This window comes from Pseudophryne corroboree, chromosome 8, assembly GCF_028390025.1.
Source record: "Pseudophryne corroboree isolate aPseCor3 chromosome 8, aPseCor3.hap2, whole genome shotgun sequence".
Lineage (NCBI taxonomy): Eukaryota > Metazoa > Chordata > Amphibia > Anura > Myobatrachidae > Pseudophryne > Pseudophryne corroboree.
In genome coordinates this window covers 262,989,420-262,998,178 of record NC_086451.1, presented here as the reverse complement: position 1 = coordinate 262,998,178, position 8,759 = coordinate 262,989,420, and the positions used below count along the sequence as shown (strand labels likewise).

Below are 8,759 nucleotides of genomic sequence, written 5' to 3'. Positions count from 1 at the left end.
ATTACTCTGGGGGTCATTCCGAGTTGATCACTCGCTAGCTGTTTTTAGCAGCCGTGCAAACGCTATGCCGCCTCCCACTGGGAGTGTATTTTAGCTTAGCAGAAGTGCGAACGAAAGGATCGCACAGCGGCTACAAAATCATTTTGTGCAGTTTCAGAGTAGCTTCAGACTTACTCAGCGCTTGCGATCACTTCAGACTGATCAGTTACTGGTTTGACGTCACAAACACGCCCTGCTTTCGCCCAGCCACGCCTGCGTTTTTCCTGGCACGCCTGCGTTTTTCCAAACACTCCCTGAAAACGGTCAGTTGCCACCCAGAAACGCCCACTTCATGTCAATCACTCTGCGGCAACCAGTGCGACTGAAAAGCTTCGCTAGACCTTGTGTGAAACTACATCAGCCGCTGTGAAAGTACGTTGCGCGTGTGCATTGCGCCGCATACGCATGCGCAGAAGTGCCATTTTTTTTGCATCATCGCTGCGCAGCGAACATTTTCCGCTAGCGATCAACTCAGAATGACCTCTTCTGTCTGATTGAGACAGCATAAAGTATTTCTTCTGATTTAGCATTTCAGCTTATACTCAATGGATGTGTCAGACTGATAAAATGTATCCATTGATATACAGGATACAGCTTGCATTCTTAAGGATAATCTCCTGTATCTATTGTAATTCTTTATTTTTGTCATCTGGCCATTAATCCTATCAGCCGGATACACTAATATCCTGTTTATTTAAAACAGCACGGTCTACACAGCATTTTTTCCTATGCTATCAGAACAGAAGTAGAAATTGATTCCTTTAAGGATTCCTAAAGGAGTATAGTTTGTGACATCAGCTGATGCCTACATACACCTTATTTGGAACTTATCTGTCTAAAAGTTAATTTCCTATGGTAACACTTTCCTCTATTACTGATTTTTCCTACATTTCTAAGTATTCAGGGCTCTCATTGGTGATTCAGCGAGTTCCTGTATGGTTGTTAACCGACGAGTTTCTCACTGTCTAATGCCAACACAGTGATCGCGCTGAGACCAAAAAAAAGTGGGTCCCAGGGACCCCTCACTTTTAAAAATTGGGATCCTACCTGTCCTTTTCTGGGTCCCATCGGAATGAAGGTTTTAATTAGTCTTATTAATGATTCAAATATAAAAACACAAACTTGATTTGGACACTACATAAGGGGTGCAAGGGGAAGGATGGGGTGACGATGCTGCTGGGCTGTGTAGCATACAGGACACCCCGCACTTTAGATGTAATTAGACATTTTGGTGACCTTGTGGCAGAAAGAGAATTGGTTCTCCCGCACCGACACTGAAAACTGCGACAGTGCGCGGCGAAGGCGCGCTGGAATTTTTTAGGGGCGTAGCTTCGTGGGGAAGGGGCGTGGTCACACAATAGTACCAATTCACATTATTCCACACAGTAGTGCCGCTTATACACATTGCACCAGGTAGAACCTCCTATACACACTGAGCCAAGGAGAGCACGTTATACACATTGCACCAGGTAGAGCATGTTATACACATTGCGCCACACATTGCACCAGGTAGAGCACGTTATACATATTGCGCCAGGTAGAGCACGTTATACACATTGCGCCAGGCAAAGCACGTTATTCACATTGCGCCAGGCAGAGCACGTTATGCACATTGCGCCAGGTAGAGCACTTAACAATTATATGATTAAAAAACAGGACAACATTATTAAATAATACATTTTCTATATGTAATGGCTTTATGGTGCCGCTATAATAGGAGCCCTAGACTGGATTTAGACACTACAAAAGTGTTGTGGGGGAGGGAGGGTGACAATGCTGCTGGGCTGTTATCATATCGGAAGTATGCGTTCAGGATCCTGGCTGTCGGGATCCCAGCAGCGTAATACCGATGCCGGAATCCTGACAGCCGCCACAATACCAACGCTGGCATCCCGAGGAGATCAGGATCCCGCCAACGATATCCTGACAGTCAGGATCCTGAAGGTAAGTATGCACTGCCGCCACTGGTTTAGCGTGCCGGTGGGGGTGGGGGGGTTAGGATATGGTGTTGGGGAGGTTAGGGTTAGGCTGCAGAGAGGGGGTATCAGTGTTAGGCACTAAGGGGGTGGGTTAGGTTTAGGCTGCGGGAAACGGAGGGTTAGGGGTGGGAGGTTAGGGTACCCTCTGCACTCGTCACTCTTGTCGGCTTTGCTGCAATCGGGATGCTGGTGTCGGTATACTAAATGCCAACATCCTGACCGACGACTTCGGATACTTGGTACAACCAATGGATTTGAGTCATCCTGCCTGTAATTTATGTGCTGACTGATCAACTTCAGTGACACTCACTGTGCTGGCTGCCTTTACAGTAACCAGCGGCAACCAGCAGTAACCAACAGCAACCAGCAGTAACCAACAAAGGCAGCCAGAACAGTGAGTGTCACTGAAGTTGATCAGTCAGCACATAAATTACAGGCAGCATGACTCGAATCCAGTGGTTGTATCAATGGTCCTGTATGCTGCAGAGACCAGCAGCACTGTCACCCTCTCGCCTCACCCCCACTCCATACCACAAAAATGTTGCGTTTAACACCTGCTTGCCGGCGCCATCCCACCGATATGAACAGCCCCCCAGCCGCCACCGCAAGTCCAGCTCACCCTTCCGCACAGCACGCACAGTCCACGGTCACCGGCGTTCAACTTCCCCGCAGCACAGTGTGTAGCGCGCCGCAGAGCCGTCCTTGCTCTCTGTCCGGCTCCCGTGAAGCTGCAGCGGGTGATCTGCAGGAAGGGGGGGGGGGGGGGGGCCGTCCTCACTGTCTGTCCGGCTCCCTTGAAGCTCCAGCGGGTGATCGGCGGGAAGGGGGGGGGGAGCGACCTCATTCTCTGTCCGGCTCCCTTCAAGCTGCAGCAGGTGATCGGGTGGGGGGGCTTTGGGGGGGAGGAGAGAAGCCGTCCTTACTCTCTGTCCGGGGGGAAGGGGGGGGGGCGGCCCGCACCGCCACAAGAGGACTTAAACAAGATACAGGAAGCTTAAACAAGATGACCAGCTTCAGCGGAGCGCGTCCCCGGGGACCCACACAGTTTAGAAAAGTTAGTCCCAGGACCACAGATCAGGGTAAAACTGAACACTGCCAACAGTAGATCCATTCTTTATCTCACTGCAAATCTCAATCTACAATTTCTTTTCATGAACTCTCATCAATGATTCCGGTATCAATATGGTTTTATCTACTACAAAACCACACTTTAAATGCCCAATCTCGTCCAATCTTGGAAGCGATAAAGTGTTGGGCCGGATCAGTACCTGGAGGGTGACCCCCAGAGAATATCCGATGTAGTAGGGTCATGGAAACTTTTAATCCAGTCTAACGTTGACAGCAGATCATACTTTTACTCAGATTTCCCACTTTTTCCTAAAAACGTATCTCTATGCTTTTTCTTATAGATCAGGCATTCCCAACCACGGTCCTCAAGGAACACCAACAGTGCAGGTTTTAGTGATATCCAGGCTGCAGTACAGATGGTTAAAGCAAAATAACTGAGCTACTAATTAAGTCACCTGTGCTGAAGCCTGGATATCACTAAAACATGCACTGTTAGTGTGCCTTGAGGACCGTGTTTGGGAATGCCTGTTATAGATACTAGCATATGATAACCCTAGGTCGATCACAACTTCGAACAAGAAATAAATTCCCAGTATTGTTCATTGATCAAGGTTCTTGATACTTAAATATCTCCTAGGGAGCGCCACTGTCCAACTCCTTATTATAGGGACCAGTGCTCAAAGTAGTCCTAGAGAGGTGGTGGAACTCACCCCCCTCCCCACGCAATAAAGGTATTGCATGAGCTGCAAAAAGGGGCATGGTCTCAAAAAGAAAGGGGCGTGGTCACATAATAGTAATAATGCCCACAGTAGTAGCACCCCATAATACACATAATGCCCACAGCAGTAGCGCCCCTTATACAATGCCCACAGTAGTAGTGCTCCTTATGCAATGTCCACTGTACTGGTAGTGCCCACAGTGGTAGTGCCCCTTATATAGAGCCCATAGTAGTGGTGCCCCTTATGCAATGCCCGCAATAGTAGTGCCCCTTACCTCCCCAGGAGTGATGCCCCTTATGAAGTGCCCCCTTTAAAATGCCCTCATTAATAGTGCCCCTATTAGTAATGCCCTTAATGGTATTGCCCCCAGTAGTAATGTTGCCTGTAGTAATGCCGCCAGTCGTTTAGCTCCAGTAGTTATGTGGTAATGCCCCTGCAGTTATGACCCCAGTAGTTTACCCCCCCCCTTTAGTTTAGCCTCCTAGTGGTAATGCCCCCAGTAGTTTAGCCCCAGTAGTTTGCCCCTTGTAGTTTTAGCCACCAGTAGTAATGCCCCCCTCTAGTTTGCCCCATTGTAGTTTAGCCCCTGTAGTTATGCCCCCAGTAGTTTAGCCCCTGTAGTTATGCCCCCTTGTAGTTTAGCCCCCAGTAGTAATGACTCCAGTAGTAATGCCTCCAAGTAGTAATGCCCCTGTAGTTTAGCCCCCCAGTAGTAATGCCCCCAAGTAGTAATGCCCCTGTAGTTATGCCCCTGTAGTTATGCCCCCAGTAGTAATGCCCTCCTGTAGTTTGCCCTCAGTAGTTAGCCCCCTTGTAGTTTGCCCCCAGTAGCTTGCCCCCTTGTAGTTTTCTATATAGAAGAAAGGGGCGACTGGGCACTGGTGTGTGATAGGCTGTTGCTGATATTAAATATATTGAGAAAAAAAACAAAAGCGGACAATTAAACTATAGGAAAGAGAAATACAATCTTTCGATAGTAGTCCTTATTGGTGGTGCGCCCAGAGCTAGGGAGTACAAGTACTGGCAATGGGAGAGAGAGAAAGCTCTTGTGTGGGCGCACTCTTGGAAAAAAAGAAAGAATTTTTCAATTAGAGAAAGATAATGTTAAAACATATATTTATTAATCACTTATAAATTAAAACAAAATACCCTTCTATGATCCAATGAATACACAAGAACTTATAAGTATGCAAAAGAATGTTCAAAAATATTAAAATGTTCTGGTCATTAAATCGTGAGGGAGAGATTAGAAAGGTTGCAGACACTGGATAGTCTGACAGCCGTTTCTCCTGACCAGTACAGTTGTTCTGTATTAATGGGACCCAGAGAGGAGGTCAGTGTACATATTTTAACATAGAAAGACCACTGAATTAGGTCAATTACTATGTACTTTACTGATTACCATTGGCGCCGATAGGCATGCATACAGAATGTATGTCAAAAAAGTCCTAATGAGGAAAAGGATATGAGAAGAAATAGCAGAAATAGATACAATTAGTGGTGATACTGCTGTTGGTGTCCATCCTTCAGGGGAAGGGGAATAGTTCCTGTCCTACAACACCGGGTATTCCCAGGGAGTCTCCCCTCCCGGTACTGACCCAGCCCAACGCTGTTTAGCTTCCAAGATCGGACGAGATCGGGCATGGGCAGCGTGGTATGATAGTAGGGAGGATATCTACCAATTAGAGTGCACCTATGTATGAAAATGAAGAGTAAAGGGGGGTACTCACGGGAGAGATGTGTGCTGAGCGATCTTAACACAGACCGCTCAGCACACATCTCTCACCCCGCTCAGCACAGCGCGATGTGCTGAGCGAGGGGGAAAGCCGACGGGGGGGCCGCTCACTTCACACAACGGTGAAGTGAGCGACCCGCTAGATTGAGCCTGCATGCAGCTCAATCTAGCATCGGCGATAGCGATGCGCGGGGCCGCGCATCGCTATCGCTGGAGGGCATACACACGGCAGATCCGTGCTTAAAATCTAAGCAATCTAGCAAGATTGCTTAGATTTTAAGTACGGATCTTTCCGTGTGTACCCCCCTTAACAGAAAAGATAGAATGTGTAGTGCGTGGATCTACTTTCCACGTTAGGCAGGGTAGAACAGCTGTCACTCAGTGGCGCCGTGTACCCTGGATCGGGGATGAGAGTCCACTAGATGATAGGCAGATAGGAAAGAAAAGTAGGATTAAAGATAGAAAAATGTAAGGTTAATTGACCGTTATAATATTAAGGGAACCAATGTCCAATAACGGGATAAATGGGTCAAAAGGAGTTCATAATCAGGATGCAAAGTGACTATACATTCTTAGTATGCACATACCCTGAGTATATGGCTGAAAAAAACCTAAAATCATTATAGGTAAGAAAAAATGCTTCTGAAAAATGCTGTGTACAATAGGTTTGCGTCAAATTCAGTGGATAGGTAATGCCAGCTAGCCCAACACACACATTGAATAGGACATACTGTCTCAGTCAAATATAGACATGCAGTATACCAAAGGTGAAATCACCCTATAGTTACTCAGGTAAATGAATTGGGTTTATGCACACAAGGAACTTGTTTTGTTATTTTGTGTGTGTGTGACCTATACTGTGCATGCAATGAAGAAATTAAATAAGTGCCTATAACACAAAAACAGCACAGTAATAGCTTATACTGAAAGTAGAAACCTATATACACATAGGGTCAACCATGCAATGATTGATATATAAAGATAAGAGCCAATATACTCAGAGAGTCAAAATGTAGTAAGTGGATGGTAACCAGTGAAGCCTCCATGGGAAGGTCCCGCTGTAGAGTCCGTAGAAAACGTGTTTCGCCCGTGGGCTTGTTCTCTTCCGGGATCTCACAGCATATTGTGCATGAATGATTTAAAAACCCTGTAGGTGCATATAGCAGCCAATCGGCTTAGACATTCAATTAGCCATGTGGACGGGAATAGGGTGATTGACAGCGCCCGTAACCAATAGAGGGGTATGTGTGGCGCGTCAGTGTAGCAGGGATACGCCTCTCTGGTGGGCGGATTACAGAGCGTAATGACGCTATGGGGGTGTGTGTGCGCTACAAATGGACAGGGGACGGCGCGTCATCTGGGAAAATCAGGTGGCGCCATGTTGGAGAAGGGGAAATGCATGGTTTAATTTTTTTTTTTTTTTTTTTTCAGCCATATACTCAGGGTATGTGCATACTAAGAATGTATAGTCACTTTGCATCCTGATTATGAACTCCTTTTGACCCATTTATCCCGTTATTGGACATTGGTTCCCTTAATATTATAACGGTCAATTAACCTTACATTTTTCTATCTTTAATCCTACTTTTCTTTCCTATCTGCCTATCATCTAGTGGACTCTCATCCCCGATCCAGGGTACACGGCGCCACTGAGTGACAGCTGTTCTACCCTGCCTAATGTGGAAAGTAGATCCACGCACTACACATTCTATCTTTTCTGTTACTCTTCATTTTCATACATAGGTGCACTCTCATTGGTAGATATCCTCCCTACTATCGTACCACGCTGCCCATGCCCGATCTCGTCCGATCTTGGAAGCTAAACAGCGTTGGGCTGGGTCAGTACCGGGAGGGGAGACTCCCTGGGAATACCCGGTGTTGTAGGACAGGAACTATTCCCCTTCCCCTGAAGGGTGGACACCAACAGCAGTATCACCACTAATTGTATCTATTTCCGCTCTTTCTTCTCATATCCTTTTCCTCATTAGGACTTTTTTGACATACATTCTGCATGCATGCCTATCGGCGCCAATGGTAATCAGTAAAGTACATAGTAATTGACCTAATTCAGTGGTCTTTCTATGTTAAAATATGTACACTGACCTCCTCTCTGGGTCCCATTAATACAGAACAATTGTACTGGTCAGGAGAAACGGCTGTCAGACTATCCAGTGTCTGCAACCTTTCTAATCTCTCCCTCACGATTTAATGACCAGAACATTTTAATATTTTTGAACATTCTTTTGCATACTTATAAGTTCTTGTGTATTCATTGGATCATAGAAGGGTATTTTGTTTTAATTTATAAGTGATTAATAAATATATGTTTTAATTGAAAAATTCTTTCTTTTTTTCCAAGAGTGCGCCCACACAAGAGCTTTCTCTCTCTCCCATTGCCACCCCTTGTAGTTTTCCCCCAGTAATAATGCCCCCCAGTAGTTTGCCCCAGTAGTAATGTCCCCCAGTAGTTTGCCCCCAGTAGATGCCCCCAGTAGTAATGTCCCCCAGTAGTTTGCTCCCAGTAGATGCCCCCCAGTAGCTTGCCCCCAGTAGATGCCCCACAGTAGTTTGCCCCCAGTAGATGCCCCTCAGTAGTAATGCCCCCCAGTAGTTTGCCCCCAGTAGATGCCCCCCAGTAGATGCGCCACTACACAAAGGACAAAAAAACAAACAAAACATACCATACTCACCAAGCCCCGCTCCGTGTGCGACCTCTGCAGTCTTCTGGGCATCCGCTCCTCGGCACTATGGGAGAGACCTCCCATAGCGCACTGACAGAGCCGGGAGCCGGAGCTCAGTACTGAGCTCCTGCCTCCGGCTGACGCTGTGGAGAGCCAGGCGCCCGCTGGTAACACAATCTCAGCGGGCGCCCGGCATATCCCTGTGGCGCCGGCCACACATCGGGTTAAGTGAGCCGGAGGAGGCGGAACTGCGTTCCATCTCCAAGTGGAACTGATGGAACGCAGTTCCGCCCCGTTCAGGCTCACTTTAACCCCTGTTAACACCAACAAAGGGTCTTTCTTCTATGTCTTTACCCCACTATATATACCAGGGCAGGGAGCACAGGTCGAATTTACTAAAATCCATTTACAATAGGCTCCATAGTATCCGGTGGTGAAGTCCAGCAGAGGGGATAAGGCGCTGACCTGTAGCCCCTCCCCCAACTCCAGGCACCATCTACTGCTGGTGTTCCCACCCTGGAGCTGCATCTCTCTCTCC

The 8,759-nt window shown here is 47.1% G+C and overlaps 2 pseudogenes; one reads left to right on the top strand and one right to left on the bottom strand.

The window, feature by feature from the left end:
* Nucleotides 1-5,354: 5,354 nt before the first annotated feature.
* LOC134950258 (5S ribosomal RNA) lies at nt 5,355-5,473 on the bottom strand (annotated as a pseudogene).
* A 1,835-nt stretch (nt 5,474-7,308) lies between these two features.
* On the top strand, nt 7,309-7,427 carry LOC134951189 (5S ribosomal RNA; annotated as a pseudogene).
* Nucleotides 7,428-8,759: the final 1,332 nt, after the last annotated feature.